Here is a 15,466-nt window from a genome sequence, read left to right as displayed (position 1 = left end):
TTCAGAGTTCGAGTCTTGTCACCAGCAAGTATTTTTGCCTCAAATTGGGGATAGGTGGGCTGGATTAATTGGGCCAATTTCTGTGCCGCGTAGGCCCACTTGGGGCGCCAGAATGGCCCAGCCAGAGGCGATAGCAAGGAGGGGACGTACCAGAAACGGGCGATCAAACCTCACACAAAAATTATAATGTCCAACATAAAAAAATTCAAGTTCATCAAATTGCACCAATCTGATATAAATCATACGAATCAAATCAAATCCATATTTATTTTTGGCAGTGTTTGTCAGACCACAAAATAAATGGGTAATGATATGAAGGGGTAATCTGCGCTAGTCCTTGCACCATGGAGAATAAACATCTTCTTGCCATTCACAAACTGGGAAATAAACATTAGAGCAGGGTAAACCACATAAATACTATTTCTAGTTTCTCAACATGGAAGGTTCGAAAGCAACAACTTTTCCAATAGCATCTGGAAAAAATGATATGTAGGTATCCACATGATATATATGGCACGAGGGCTTTTACCATAGCCGATCCATATTTTCTGCGCATGATTTGCAAATAATCTGATTACTCCTAGTCACAGCCAGAACTTTTTATTTCAAGGTATATGATCTTGGGATAAATTTTTGTTCTCAATGTCAAAATACCAAATGCCCATAACTAAGAACCACATCCTAAAAGCAAGCATTTTCATGAGAATCAGCAAAAGCGCGCACACACACAGACCATAAATGTTTGTTGAACAGCAAATCAAGCTACTGATTTCCATCACATGGCAACTCGAAAAAAATCATATGTGTGTACTACATATATCCTAATAGACGTCCAACCAATGAAGTCACATCACATTAAACACCTAATGATGTTTATCCACTTGGACTAACATATCAAGATCAAAGTCTGCTCACCATAGGTGGCTGGAGTCACGTATATAAACAGTGATTGCCAATGCGTGGCCACCGTCCGACTACCGCTACAGCTTCCATTCCTTGTCTCTTTGTTCACATGTACCCAGCAGAAGCATACATATCTACATATCATGAATGGATTGTAATCAGCAAGCAGCAGCCTTCTGTATGTAGATGTGTAACAGTAAGCGAGTAGCAGCATGAAAAATCGGTAGTAACAGGCTGTTGTTCTCTTCTCCGATCTCTCTATACATGGAATAGTAGTATAGCACAAAAGAGCAGCAAATAGAGCAAAAGCAGAGCAGCCTCAGCAAGGTAACATACCTCTATAGAGGAAGACTATTTTTTTTTCTTAACTCAGATATAAAACCGCAATGAATTGTATAACTATCTCCTCTTATGAATACAAATATTGTACACTAAATAGCAAATTAAATTATTGTTATCATTATCTACATTATATTGTAGAGCGAGCATATATTTATATACACAAGAGACATATATTTGCAAGTGTTTCTTACTATCAACACCTAGAGCTAAAATAAGTAGACCTAAAATGAAATTCGAGATGGGCGTATATCACAACAAAAAGTACAAAAAGTTCCCATAAGAATAAGAAGAACAAAAAGTTCATTGTGTACCTTCGATGAGTATACACCAGTACTTCTATCAGTGACCCAGAGTAAAGATTAGGCTTTGCCTTGCTATATTAGTGTAGAATCTCTACTCCTAATGTCTCAGTTGGTAGGTCGCGTTCCGGGTTTTATTTTCGTCCCACCTCACCCGGTCTTTTTTGGTATTTTTTTGGTACTTGCTCCCACCTCCCGCTCAGCCGAGACGGTTTATTTTCGTACTCCCTCCCACCTTCCAGGTAGTTCCCTCTACGCAAAAAAATCGAACCAACCAATCTCTACTCCTAATGAAGCAGTTGGTAGCCTCGTAAGGTTTATTTTCGTCCCACCTACCATGGTTTTATTTGGTACCTGCTCCCACCTCCCAATTTTGTCGGTTTTTTTTCGTCGGTTTTTTATTCGCCCCCCTCCCACTGGCCGGACAAACCCAACGTTTATTTGGTAACACAATGAATTCACATATGGTGATTGATTTCTTCTTTGGTAACCCAACTAACGGATGGTAATCAATCTTCAAATATCAAAACCAAACATACAAGGCAACAATTAATTCATTTTTTTCTGACCGGTTATTTTTCGTCTCCCCTCCCACATACCTTTTCGCTTCACCGCCCACATAAACCCATCGGATTAGTTACCATATAAAAGAATTAATCACAATCAATCAAGCATTGATGGGATATTTCCTGACATTGATGTGATTTTCATTTCTTATCATGAATCATACACGTCAAAAAAAGGTATAGCGTGCGAGTATCGTGGGCACATGCCCTACAAATCCGAAAATGCCTATAAAAATTAAATCAGAATCAATCAAGCATTGCTGGTATATTTTACTTGTTTTGATGGGATTTTTGTACACGGTACCATTAACTCGATCCTCCCACCGCTGCCGTCCTCACGAGCCTGGACGGCCGATCCTCTCGACGTCTACCCTCATGTGTCCTCGCGCCGCCATCATCTTCTTCTCTCCGATCTCCTTGACTAGGAGGACTCCTCTGTGCCCCAGGCCCTGGCCGACGCCGACGCCGACGACTCCTCGGTACTCCACCCGCGCCATCACATCCGACGCAGGCGAAACTCCAGCTGATGCCACGGGATCCACATCCTACGCTCGTCGGCCATCTTCCACTCCGGCTGCTGCATGGTGCCGCCGCTGCGGGAGGCAACCTGGCAGGGGCAGACGTAGCCGTCCTCGTGCAGCCCGACCCATCCGTCTAGCTCGGCGGCGAAGTAGCCTCGGCCTCTGAAAGGCAGCATCCACTCCCCATGGCGCCTCCACTTGCAGCTCCTGGTGTCGACGGAGTACGTGCCGCAGACCGCCCTGCTCCACGAGGACACAAATATGGTGCGCCCGTCCGGGTGCAGCGCGTAGGAGAAGATCATCTCGTCCTTGGTGAAGGGCGTCGGCATGCATTTCCAGGACCAGTAGGTGGGCAGCAGGTCGTCGTCTTCCGTCGTCGGTGGCTTCGCCATCGCCTCAAAGGACACAGGCTGCTCCATGAAGTGGAAGGCGAACGCGTACAGCGCGTCGCCGGCGCCGGAGGTCAGGAAGGTGCTGGAGCCACAAAGCAGTGCGTCTCGAACGGGAGGGCCGACGGGCAGTCCGGCGGTGTCAGTGTCGTAGAAGAGGGTTCCGGCGTGTATGTTGCTCGTGGCGATGATGTTGCTGCCCAGGGCTGCGAACTACATGGCACGGCCACGCTCAGGTGACACTAGCCGGAGGACAGGGGGGCGCTAAGGTCGGGACTGTCGACATCGATCTTGCGGATGGTGAAGCCCTTGTGCCAGTCGTCTAGAACCAGATAGAGGCTCTTCTCCTTGTTGCCGCTGCGATCGTGGTAGTAGTTGGGCTCATCCTCCTCGCCCTGCCTTCTTTGCTTAGACATCCCGCCCCCGACTGACTGAATTCTGAAGTATATACCAGAAAAACACGTACGCAGACGAAAACACTCGAATAGATTGGACGTAGCTGGCTAACCACGGTTGATGTATTATCGATCTACTAGAAGCAACACGGATACGCGCAAGCAATTGATACACACGGGCATGCCTCGTGCCCGCTGATCTTTCTATTGGTCTCTAGGTGTACTGTTTATAGGGGTGCAGGGTAATACGTATATATAGCTATAGCTAGGACTTGCAACATAACCGATTCGGGACGGAACTACTGATCCTACTTGGTGATGGATTCCTGCACAAGCCGGACATGAGACGTGCTTTTTTTCTTGAGGGAAACGCCGCCACCGCCGCCGCCAGCGCGGAACCCTAGGGCAGGGCGTTAGGATCCCCAAAGCAGGGCGGGCAGCAAGGAGTGGCGCAAGGAGGCCGTGTCGGTTGTTCCCGCCACCAGCGCTAAACCCCAGGTATTTACGTTCCGTGTCCTCCCCGCACTCTACGCTGATACATCAGCGAGGAGCTGACGGTGGAAATGCTACTCCTCCCCGAACTCTATGATGCTTGATTCGATCTCGTGGAATGGAGCCATGACGGTAGGCAAGGCTATTGAGTTTGCTCCTAACGCCGGCTTGGGCGATGGGTGGGACGAATGCGAGCAGCGACCAACGGCGGACATGGACTCAAGCCAGCACAGGTCCACAGCGGTAGAGGAGAGACACCACCCACCACCCATCGATGCAGTGAGGAGTGTGGTGTTCTACAGTATGGTAATTGGTAAAAGTTTTTGGTCCTATAATATCAGAGAGAGAGAGAGAGAGAGAGAGCATATTACATAAAAATAACGCTGAGAATTTAGATGCATTGTTTGTCACGGAGCTGTGACTGGCCAATTTACATGAAATTAATTCCCTTAGTTGTGGTTGCAAATATAATACACCTAATCCATATTGTTATGCACTAGCGTGTGTGTGTGAGATAGATGGATTATGGTCTCATACCCAATAAGATAGATATGTGCGTGTGTTAGAGAGAGAGAGAGAGGGAGAGGGGGAGAGACAGTGAAGAAGAGGGACGGAAAGAGTGTGTGTGAGAGAATTTGATGGTAAAAAAGGTCGCTAATGTCACTTGATATGTATGAGAATATTAAATGTAATATTAACATGATTAATATTAAACTCTTAAAGTTACGGAAATGTTACCCGTTGCAACGCACGGGCGTTCTTCTAGTACAAATAACTAAGGACAAATAGAAAGATTACCAACAAATGGTGTTTATCCCTGCTCTTTCTTCGTGTAGCTCAGCCAGCGGGCTAAGGAGGTTGATGTCGTTCTGCAACATCTGCTCTGATTCCAAACAAAAAAGACAGACATGTTAAATTCCATGGCAAACTGCAGGGAAGCAGGAGCATCGTGCCGTAGGAGAGTATCTGGAGGCAACAACTACACATATGTATGTGCAGTTAGGCACCATTATTTGTTTGGCACTATAATTGAAGAGAAGGAAAACCAATATTAGTGTTTGCACAATAACGCTTATCTGCTAAATATTGCAAGAGATTAACTTTACTAACCATTTATATCCTCTGGTTTCTCCAGTTAAGCACTTCCTTTGAGTGGAAACTACTGAAGAAGAGAAATAAATAAACAGAAGCAGGAATTGATTCATGAAAAACTTGCCATGACAGATGGCATCCCAATAGACATTGTTGAACTGCTTTTGAGAAGTCAGGATGAGAGACCATGTATAACTAATGCTAATTCTGCTGAAGATTGACACTATTTTTCAGCAGAAGCATTTGAAATCACACTATTGAGCAGAAGCCTTTGGAACCAGATCGTTCTAGGATTGAGGGAACGTAGGCTAGACCGCTAGAGTGGCAGCGAGCTCACCGAGAGGGAGGAGAGGTGCTGTCCGGAGGGCTCGCCTGTAGTTGGATCTGGCCACTCGGCGACGACGAGCCATGGAGGGGGCGCGCTGGAGGGAGCAGCTTGGGTTCTCGGCCTCTGCCATGCTCACCCTGCCGTACCTCCCCTCGTTTCTCTCCTTCTACCTTGTTTTTTCTCCCTCTCATCCTTCCTCGTTTTCTTCCAGGAGCATGCGAGAACAACCATGGTGCCGCCCCGGAGAACCCCGACGCCTTGCAAGTTCCCGCCTCCGCTCTCCTGGATCCGTACGCCGCCGTCGTTCCGCACGTCCATCCCGTCCGCCGCCGCCCTGTGCAGACTTCGCTTGATCGGATCGAACGGGAGAACCACCTGCCGCCCCACACACTCGTTGAGCCACCTCGATTCGGAGATAGGGGTAGGCGGGGCGGCGAGGTAGGTGGTAGAGGCGCGCGGCGGCGGCTGGCGGCGCACGCTGAGGCGGGGCGGGGCGTGGCAGGAGGTGCGACGACGGTGGAAGGCCGCGGGTGGAGGTGGAGAAACTGGAGATGGGATCGCGAGGCACGGTCATTTTTCTTCTTCTTTTCTCTCGCACGTACCAGTTCGTGTGACTTTTTACGAGGAGTGCGGGTTGAATAGTGAAAACAGCAGGATTATTTTGCAAAAAGGTGCGACGGTGAACCGGACGGACCCAAATTAATACCACCTCGTTTATATTATGATTTTGTCTATACAAATCATATAAAAGCGTATTATGACATAAGAAGAAAGTGTATTGTGACGATGAACCCACGAAGTCAATCTGTGTTTTATTATTACTAGCAAACATGCTCGTGCGTTGCAACGGGAGAAAAAAAGTCATACACCTCTAGCCTAATAAGCATCTCTCAAGCCCCCTCTCCGGTCCACATCCCCATTTTACAAAAAGTAGCTAGTTTACAATTTTTTTGTTAACAAGTTAATTCTTTGTCCCTATGCATAGTAATTCTCACATTTGATACTTGGATTGGACGGTGAACTTCAGAAACTCACCTCATCTCTTCTTCTTCGGAATGTCTATCCCTTGCTAGTCTCATAAATATGAGGTCTCTAAATAACAACAAAAAAATAGCGCGCTACAAAATATAGCAAGGCCCTTCTCGAAATGCTACACAAGTTATAGCGTGCTATATTTCAAAATAGCGTTTGCAAAAAATGCCAAATATATCCATAAATAAAGTATTTCGGTAGCTTAAGACACCATCATAGAGAGACATAATCTTGCCAGATAGGAAGCACAAATTTTAAACTGAATGTCAAACTGTAGTCAATCTATTTAACATATATTAACTCTGAACACTGAGCATCGAGCCTACATCTACCGTGCAATAACCAGAAAGTAAACCTGCGCTTCCCTATTTTTCTGATATTTTTCATTATTTGAACGTTATAACGCTACATGCTACAACGTTATAGCGCCTTGTAGCGTGCTAATTGCATGAATAGCGCCATAGCGGCTGAATTTGCTGAAATATAGCGTTTTCTTCTGAATACGCTATAACGGCGCTATAACATCGTTATAACATGCTATTTTTTCGTAGGAAGAAAGTATCATGATTAGTTTCGGACAAAAAATGTTGGGTAAAGGAGATATGTTGGTCTAGTTTTCATTATCATGGAGTTATGCATCAGTAGAAAGCACGTCTATCCCTATACATGTCCTTACTCATTAATGATCACAGGCCATGATTATATTAGCATCCAATTGTATCAAAAAAATTGGAATAAGGACGGCAAATATCAAACTACTTGATCAGATTGTTTTCGGTTATCAATTTTGTGAAATAATGACAAAAAATATCAAACTATTTAAAATAATTTGGGTATTCTCTGAAATTAATTCAATGATTAATTGTATGGAACAACATTTAAATAGAAAACATTATGTTTAAAACATTCTACCTGTTTGGGGTTTAATCTATCAACAAAACCAATGATTGTATGATGCCTCCCCCATGCACCAGAATCACGGAGCGAAAGGGACAAATTGCTCATCTGTAGTATTAAAGGACATATATGTGTGATACCAACTTGTAACGCCCTCGATGCGGCTATATCTTCCACGTGTCGAAGCACGACTTAGAGGCATAACCGCATTGAAAGCAATATCGCAAGTGAGGTAACCTTCACACAACCCATATAATACAATAAGGGAAAAAGATACATAGTTGGCTTACAATCACCACTTCACACAAATACATGAATAAAGCATTACATCATCCAAATACAATCAAGGTCCGACTACGGAACCAAAATAAAAGAAGAACCCCAAGTGCGACAAAGGTCCCCGATCGATCCCAACTGGGCTCCACTACTGATCAACCAGAACGAAACAAAACAAAGAACAAGATCTTCATCGAGCTCCTCCTGAGCTTGGTTGCGTCATCTGCACGGACTCATCGGCACCTGCAAGCTGTTTTTGGAAGTATCTGTGAGCCACGGGGACTCAGCAATCTCGCACCCTCGCGATCAAGACTATTTAAGCTTATGGGTAAGGTAAAGGTATGAGGTGGAGCTGCAGCAAGCGGCTAGCATATATGGTGGCTAACATACGCAAATGAGAGCGAGAAGAGAAGGCAAAGCACGGTCGATAAAAGTATGATTAAGAAGTGATCCTAAAACAACCTACGCCAAGCATAACTCCAACACCGTGTTCACTTTCCGGACTCCGCCGGAAAGAGACCATCACGGTTACACACGCGGTTGATGCATTTTAATTAAGGTCAACTTCAGGTTTTCTATAACCGGACGTTAACAAATTCCCATCTGCCCATAACCGCGGGCACGGCTTTCGAAAGTTCAAATTCCTGCGGGGGTGTCCCAACTTAGCCCATGACAAGCTCTCACGGTCAACGAAGGAATAAACCTCCTCCCGAGACATTCTGATCAGACTCGGTATCCCGGTTCTACAAGACATCCTCGACAATGGTAAAACAAGTCCAGCAAGACCGCCCGATGCGCCGACATCCTGATGGGAGCTGCACATATCTCGTTCTCAGGGCAACACCGGATAAGCAATCCGTACAACTAAAACCAGCCCTCGAGTTTCCCCGAGGTGGCGCTGGAAAGGGCTCTAGTTTGGACCAACACTTAGACAAGCACTGGCCCGGGGGGTTAAAATAAAGATGACCCTTGGGGTGGCCTAACCCAAGGGGAAAAAGGCTAGGTGGCAAATGGTAAAACCAATGTTGGGCCTCGCTGGAGGAGTTTTATTCAAGGCGAACTGTCAAGGGGTTCCCATTATAACCCAACCGCGTGAGGAACGCAAAATCCGGGAACATAACACCGATATGACGGAAACTAGGGCGGCAAGAGTGGAACAAAACACCAGGCATAAGGCCGAGCCTTCCACCCTTTACCAAGTATATAGATGCATTAATTAAATAAGATATATTGTGATATCCCAACAAGTAAACATGTTCCAACAAGGAACAATATCTCCATGTTCCCACAAGGAACAAACTTCAATCTTCACCTGCAACTAACAATGCTATAAGAGGGGCTGAGCAAAGCGGTAACATAGCCAAACAATAGTTTGCTAGGACAAGGTGGGTTAGAGGCTTGGTTCAACAATATGGGAGGCATGATAAGCGAGTGGTAGGTATCGCAGCATAGGCATAGCAAAAAAACAAGCATCTAGCAAGCAAAGATAGAAGTGATTTCGAGGGTATGATCATCTTGCCTGAAATCCCGCAAGGAAGAAGAACGAGTCCATGAAGAAGACAAACGGACGTAGACGAACGGATCCTCACAAACGCGACGTTACCGGAACCAACCCGAAGAAGCAAACACCGGAAAGAAGCACACAACATAGTAAACAACCAACACATGAACATGGTATGATATGCGGGATGCGGTATGCGATGCATATGCATGGTTTGCAAGGGAATGAATGAACCTGGCCTCCACTTGGAAATCCAAGTATGCCACTAGAAAGGTGAGATGAAATCACTTGAAAACGATATAAAGATCACCGGAATCGGAGTTACGGTTTGGAAAAGGCAACCAATTTAAGTATGGCACCGGTCTGCGATAAACAGCAAGTAGCCATCTAAATGCAACAAGTTAAACATGCTACAGCACCCAAATATGGCAACAAAATACATGGCAGGGATCCATTCATGATGCTTAACAAAAGATGAACACTGAGCTACGGCCAATTCATTCATTAACAGGTTCAAACAAGCATGGCAAAAGAGCAATTGGTAAACAGATTTCAGACTTAGTGAAATTAACACTAGTCTGGAATTTCAGATCAGGTAGCACACTTTGGAGCATGAAAACTATATGCTACAGGAACTTAACATGGCAAAGCAATGCATGACGGGGAGCTACTCAAAGAGCTTAACAAAAGTCCCTTAGTGACCTTGAGCCAAAAGGGATCAGAGAAAACAAGTGCAAGCATATGAACATGGCAAAAACATAATCAGGTTACAGACTTAGAGAAAAACTGGAGCATGCAAATATCTTAGCGAGTAGGCATGTTTACGAGTTCGATGCACTCACTACAGAGCAAGTCATGACAAACTAAGCATACACCCATCAAGAATACACATTATACAAGCTAGACATGGCAAGAACAATAACATAGCATGCACGGATCAACTACAACATCCTCGGCAAAATTGCTAACAAGTAGACAATCTGCCCAGATTCACGAAATAGTAAAAGTAGAGCTCGATTGACTCAAGCTAGGATGCTCCATAATTGCAAACAAAGACATGGATGGATAGAGCACTACAAGATTAACAAAACATCCTTACTGATCATCCTCAAAAGAGGCATGGATCACTAGGAAACAACATGAACATATGGCATATTGAAATAAATAGATCAAGGACTTAGTGGAAATGCTAAGTCCCTGAAATCAGTATTAACGAATGCACCACTTTGCAAGCTTGTGCTAGTCACCACACACATCACAAAAATACATGGGTTGCACCTCTGGATAGATGGTAAAGCATATAACAAAACACATGTAGAGCTCGGGGGCATATCATGCACACAATAATCATGGCAAAAATGACAAATATCTAATTGGAGCAGCAGATCTGGCAACTATCTCAAATAGCACTCTTCTAACAGCATTTCGGGCATCAAGATGAGCTCAAATGAAAATGATGCAATGAGATGAAATGATGCGCTCTCTGAGACGAACATTTTAATATGCTATATGCCCAAAACGAACCTGCGGATGCAAAGTTGCGACATGATGAAGATGGGCATATGAAACATGGAAAACTCGGGGACTTAGAAGAAATAGACCTCGCCTAGATCTAGGGTTTGTGCACGTTCTTCGAAGTTCGTCGGGTGAGCTCGCTGGAAGATCGCCGGAAAACGCGAGGAGACGGCCAGAGCTGAGGGAGAAGGCCGGAGACAAGGGGGGGCTCACCGGATCCAGGCCGGCGTCGAGGGCACGGCCGGATGGGGTCGGCGACGTCGGCTGCACGGTGGTGGAGCGCTCCGGCAAGCGGCGGCCGGAGCAGCGGCGAGCTAGCGCGGGGCGGCGGCGCTAGGCGTCGGAGGAGCAAGGGCGGCGGCGGCGCCGTGGGTCGGAGGCGCGCGCACGGCGAAGGAAGCAGACGGCGGCGCGACGAGGTTGGCGGGGCGCGGCGGAGGTCGGCGGCGAGCTAGTGGTGCGGTGGCGGCGGCCGGATGGTGTAGTTGATCCGTGCATGCTATGTTATTGTTCTTGCCATGTCTAGCTTGTATTTTGTGTATTCTTGATGGGTGTATGCTTAGTTTGTCATGACTTACTCTGTAGTGAGTGCATCGAGCTCGTAAACATGCCTACTTGATATCTGTTTCAGCATGCTCCAGTTTTCTCTAAGTCTGTGATCTGATTATGTTTTTGCCATGTTCACATGCTTACAAATGTATTTTCTGATCCCTTTTGGCTCAAGGTCACTAAGGGACTTTTGTTAAGCTCTTTGAGTAGCCCCATGCCATGCTTTACTTTGCTATGTCCAGGTCCTGTAGCATATAGTTTTCATGCTCCGAAGTGTGCTATCTGATCTGAAATTTCAGACAAGTGTTAATTTTACTAAGTCTGAAATCTGTTTACCAAATGCATTTTTGCCATGCTTGTTTGAACCTGTTAATGGATGAATTGGCCGTAACTCAGTGCTAGACTTTTGTTAAAAATCATGAATGGATCCCTGCCATGTATTTTGTTGCCATATTTGAGTGCTGTAGCATGTTCATCTTGTTGCATTTAGATGGCTACTTGCTGTAAATCGCAGAACGTGGCCATATTTGAATTGCTTGCCATTTCCAAACCGTAACTCCGATTCCGACGTTCTTTATATCGTTTTCAAGGGATTTCATCTCATCTTCCAGTGGCACACTTAGATTTCCAAGTTGAGGCCAGGTTCATTCATTCCTTGTCAAATCTTGCATATGCATCACATATTGCATCCCGCATAGGGTACCATCTTTGCATCATATTGTTTGAGTTTGCACGTGGTTGATTGTGTCCTTGTTGCTTGTTTGCCTTGTTTGGATAGAGCCGGGAGACGAGTTCGCTAACGAGGAGCCCGTTGAGTTTGCTTTCGAGGATCCAGTCAACTCTGACAACTTTGCAGGCAAGATGATCATACCCTCGAAATCACTATTATCTTTGCTATGCTAGATGCTCGCTCTTTTGCTATGCCTATGCTACGATGCCTACCACTTGCTTATCATGCCTCCCAATTTGCCATGTTAAATCTCTAACCCACCATGTCCTAGCAAACCGTTGATTGGCTATGTTACCGCTTTGCTCAGCCCCTCTTATAGCGTTGCTAGTTGCAGGTGAAGATTGGAGACCGTTCCTTGTTGGAACATTATTTACTTATTGGGATATCATTATATTGACATGTTATCTTAATGCACCTATATACTTGGTAAAGGGTGGAAGGCTCGGCCTCTCGCCTAGTGTTTTGTTCCACTCTTGCCGCCCTAATTTCCGTCATATCGGTGTTATGTTCCCGGATTTTGCGTTCCTTACGCGGTTGGGTTATAATGGGAACCCCTTGATAGTTCGCCTTGATTAAAGCTTTTCCAGCAATGCCCAACCTTGGTTTTACCATTTGCCACCTAGCCTCTTTTTCCCTTGGGTTTCCGGAGCCCGAGGGTCATCTTATTTTAAACCCCCCCGGGCCAGTGCTCCTCTGAGTGTTGGTCCAACTCGTCAGCCGCCGGTGGCTACCAGGGGCAATTCTGGGCTGGCCTATCGGAAGTTTGGACAAGTTAGCTCGATCTCCTTCCATATTTCTTTTCTCTTGTCACCCCATGTTCGTTTAGCAGGTCATCACACGTATATAGAAGATTAATTAGCCTCAATTTGCTTCCTTATCTTTCTGTCTTAATCTCTGAGATGGCTTCTTGATATCCAAGGAATTTAAAGATGTATATAAATTGGATAGAATCGATTTGTGGGAGCGAGGTGGGACTATTTAATAACAAAATCAACCTGTTTTCTAGAAATAACACCCCTAGCTCGGTTGGCCGGACCATTATCTACTGGACGCTAGGTTTTGGGTTCGAATCGTCTCACGAGCATGTTTTTTTTCTTTTGCTTCAAACGGAATAAGTGGGCCAGATTTATTGGGCCAGAGCGCACGTGCGGGCTCGGTTGGCCTGGCTCGAACAACGGACAGAAGAAACAATCGGTGAAACTATTGACGCAGACCCGAATTAGTATCATCTCGCGTATATGTTTTAAATTTAAATTCAAACTTAAAGCGTAAATTCACAGAAAGAAAGTGTATTGTGACGGTGAACCCAAGGACTCAATTCATGCTTTATTATTACTAGTACAAATGCCCGTGCGTTGCACTGGGCGGAAAAAAAGGGCACAACCTGCTTTCATTTGCCATTGTGCACCATTTCTTATATCCAATTTTAATAAACATCTATGATAAGGTTAAACATGGAATTTTTTCTTATTTTTAATAAAATTTAACGTTTGCATAAAAATGGAACACTTTTTTTCAGAATAGTCAATGTTTTTATGAAGTTGGAATATTTCTCTAAAAAGAACATTTTTCTATCAGATGTTTTTTCGAAAAGAATGTTTTGTTATACATTTTTAAGTGGAAACATTTTTCTTAAAATGGAACATTTTTTGGGGAATTTTTAAGCTTTTTAAAAAAGTGCAAACATATTTTGTTGAAAAATAGCATGAACGTTTTTCAACTATATTTATTGTGTTAAGTTTTTTTATGGATAGTCTTTTTAGGGTATATTTTGGGAGTTTTTACAGATAGTTGGTTATTTGGTTGGGAAGAGTTTTTCTCCTTTTTTGAAACTAAGGAAAATTTGCAACGGGATAAGAACTTATTGCACTCTGACATTCGTAATTCAAACACTATAGTTTCTTAGAAAAAAATATGGTCGAATTCCCTGACATGAAGAACAATTGTTCTTTCTGCAAGAAGTCTAATGATTGCATGCTTATTTTGTGTGTGTGTGGGGGGGGATGTATGCATTGTTCGACTTGCGGGCCGTGGTTCGCTAATGATTAACACCGGAGCGAGGGATAACCGGCTATAGTCCAATTTAATGTACGTACTGTTGCTAAAGTTATTAAGATGAGTGTCGTTACTTTTTTTAAATCTCAATTGGTTAAAGCAACCCATTAAAGTTAGCCGTGAAACTAACTATGCAATTCCTTCATCTATCTATTTGAGAGAATAGCACACATGTTGTGCTTTGCAACAGAAGAAACACCAGACTTTGTGTCCTCCTCATGTGTTGATGGCAGTGTCAGCTAGTCGAGCAAGGCGAGCTTTTGCCCGGTGGCACAAGCTTCGCCGAACACCTTCAAGCGTTGCGCGCTCATAATTATGCCCAATTTCCCTCACAACAATTTGCTGTAGCAACCAACAAAGAATAATCTTGGCCAACAGAACACAACAATTTCACAAAAAATAGCTAGCAATTTCTCTCCATCTGTCTCACTATATCTTCTCACTATACAATAATGACAACAATACACAAAGCATAGCAACATCCATACAAAGCAAGTCAAACAAAATAGCCCCAAATCTTAATTCCAATCTATGAATTGCCCTTGGACAAAATTTCCCCAAGTGCGCCAAAGATGGATTTTGTACAGAGAAGGGTGTGTGTCTCCCTCTCTGTAGCTCATCTCCAACAACAATAATCTAAAAACAAATGCACCAAAGATGGATTTTTATCTGTAACTTTAGCACTCCAACGCTTCAGCCAACAAAAAAGGATGTGCTAGCCACCTATTTGTCCCTATTAATAACAAAATCTTCTTGCCTTCTCAGCTTGAACGCGGAAGGCCTTGTACACTTGTAGCAGCTTGTTAGTGAAGCACCTACCTCGGGTGCGGGCGCGGAAGGCCTTGGCGCAACATCTGGGCGTCATGCACAACCTTTCCCAGCGCTCGTCCTCACCAAAGCCCACCAGCAGCGGGCGAGGGTTCCATGGTGTCTTCTCCTCCAAGTGCCTCGGTTCTGCCAAGCTCCACCAGGAGATTCTTCGCCTGGTCTATGATGCACCATCAAGCAACCATGATGAGGGCACCTCGGCCCCTCCGGCTTCGTCACTCCCCTCCTAATGCATCTGGAATTTGCATACAGTAGGTAGTATCAACTTGCCTCGGATGACACGACCCATAATGAAGTTATTCATCTAGAAAATAAGCAAGATGAATGACTCTATCTACAGTTGTTATTCTCATCATAGAATAAGTAGTGAGCTACATGAAGAGTTGATGCATGTGTATAAACAACGACATAATTTTGTCCCAACAATAAATTCCTAACTATTATAGTGTCCGTAAGTTGTCTCTCAACTTTCTCAATCAGCAACCACCTTTTCTAAAGCTATCAATGGTATAATATTACAACCATAAACATCTATCATGGTATGAAACATCAGCATGATAGGGATCAGACAAACAAGCAACAACACAACATAGGCTAAGCCAAATAACCTGTCAAGCTATCAATTCCTACAGTGAAAAATCACAGCAACCTCACGAGCACGGGCAATCGCCCAGATGACAAACATATCACGACCATGCCAGTGCAAGAGCATGTTTAAGCTAAGTTCATCGAGCTTGAAGTGAGGGCCGCCGCCCG

The 15,466-nt window shown here is 44.6% G+C and overlaps 1 long non-coding RNA gene and 1 pseudogene across 1 annotated transcript; both read right to left on the bottom strand.

The window, feature by feature from the left end:
• Positions 1 to 198: 198 nt before the first annotated feature.
• LOC125536651 lies at positions 199 to 4,699 on the bottom strand (annotated as a pseudogene).
• On the bottom strand, positions 683 to 5,929 carry LOC125536652. The gene is made up of 3 exons (XR_007295113.1): positions 5,018 to 5,929; positions 4,706 to 4,930; positions 683 to 1,037 (listed from the first exon to the last, which is right to left on the bottom strand). It is a non-coding gene; the product is annotated as an uncharacterized LOC125536652 (long non-coding RNA).
• Between the last annotated feature and the right edge of the window lie 9,537 nt (positions 5,930 to 15,466).

The sequence above is a fragment of the Triticum urartu genome, chromosome 2 (assembly GCF_003073215.2).
Source record: "Triticum urartu cultivar G1812 chromosome 2, Tu2.1, whole genome shotgun sequence".
Classification (NCBI taxonomy): domain Eukaryota; kingdom Viridiplantae; phylum Streptophyta; class Magnoliopsida; order Poales; family Poaceae; genus Triticum; species Triticum urartu.
Note: the sequence above shows the minus strand (reverse complement) of the source record. Positions and strands in the feature narration are given on the sequence as shown.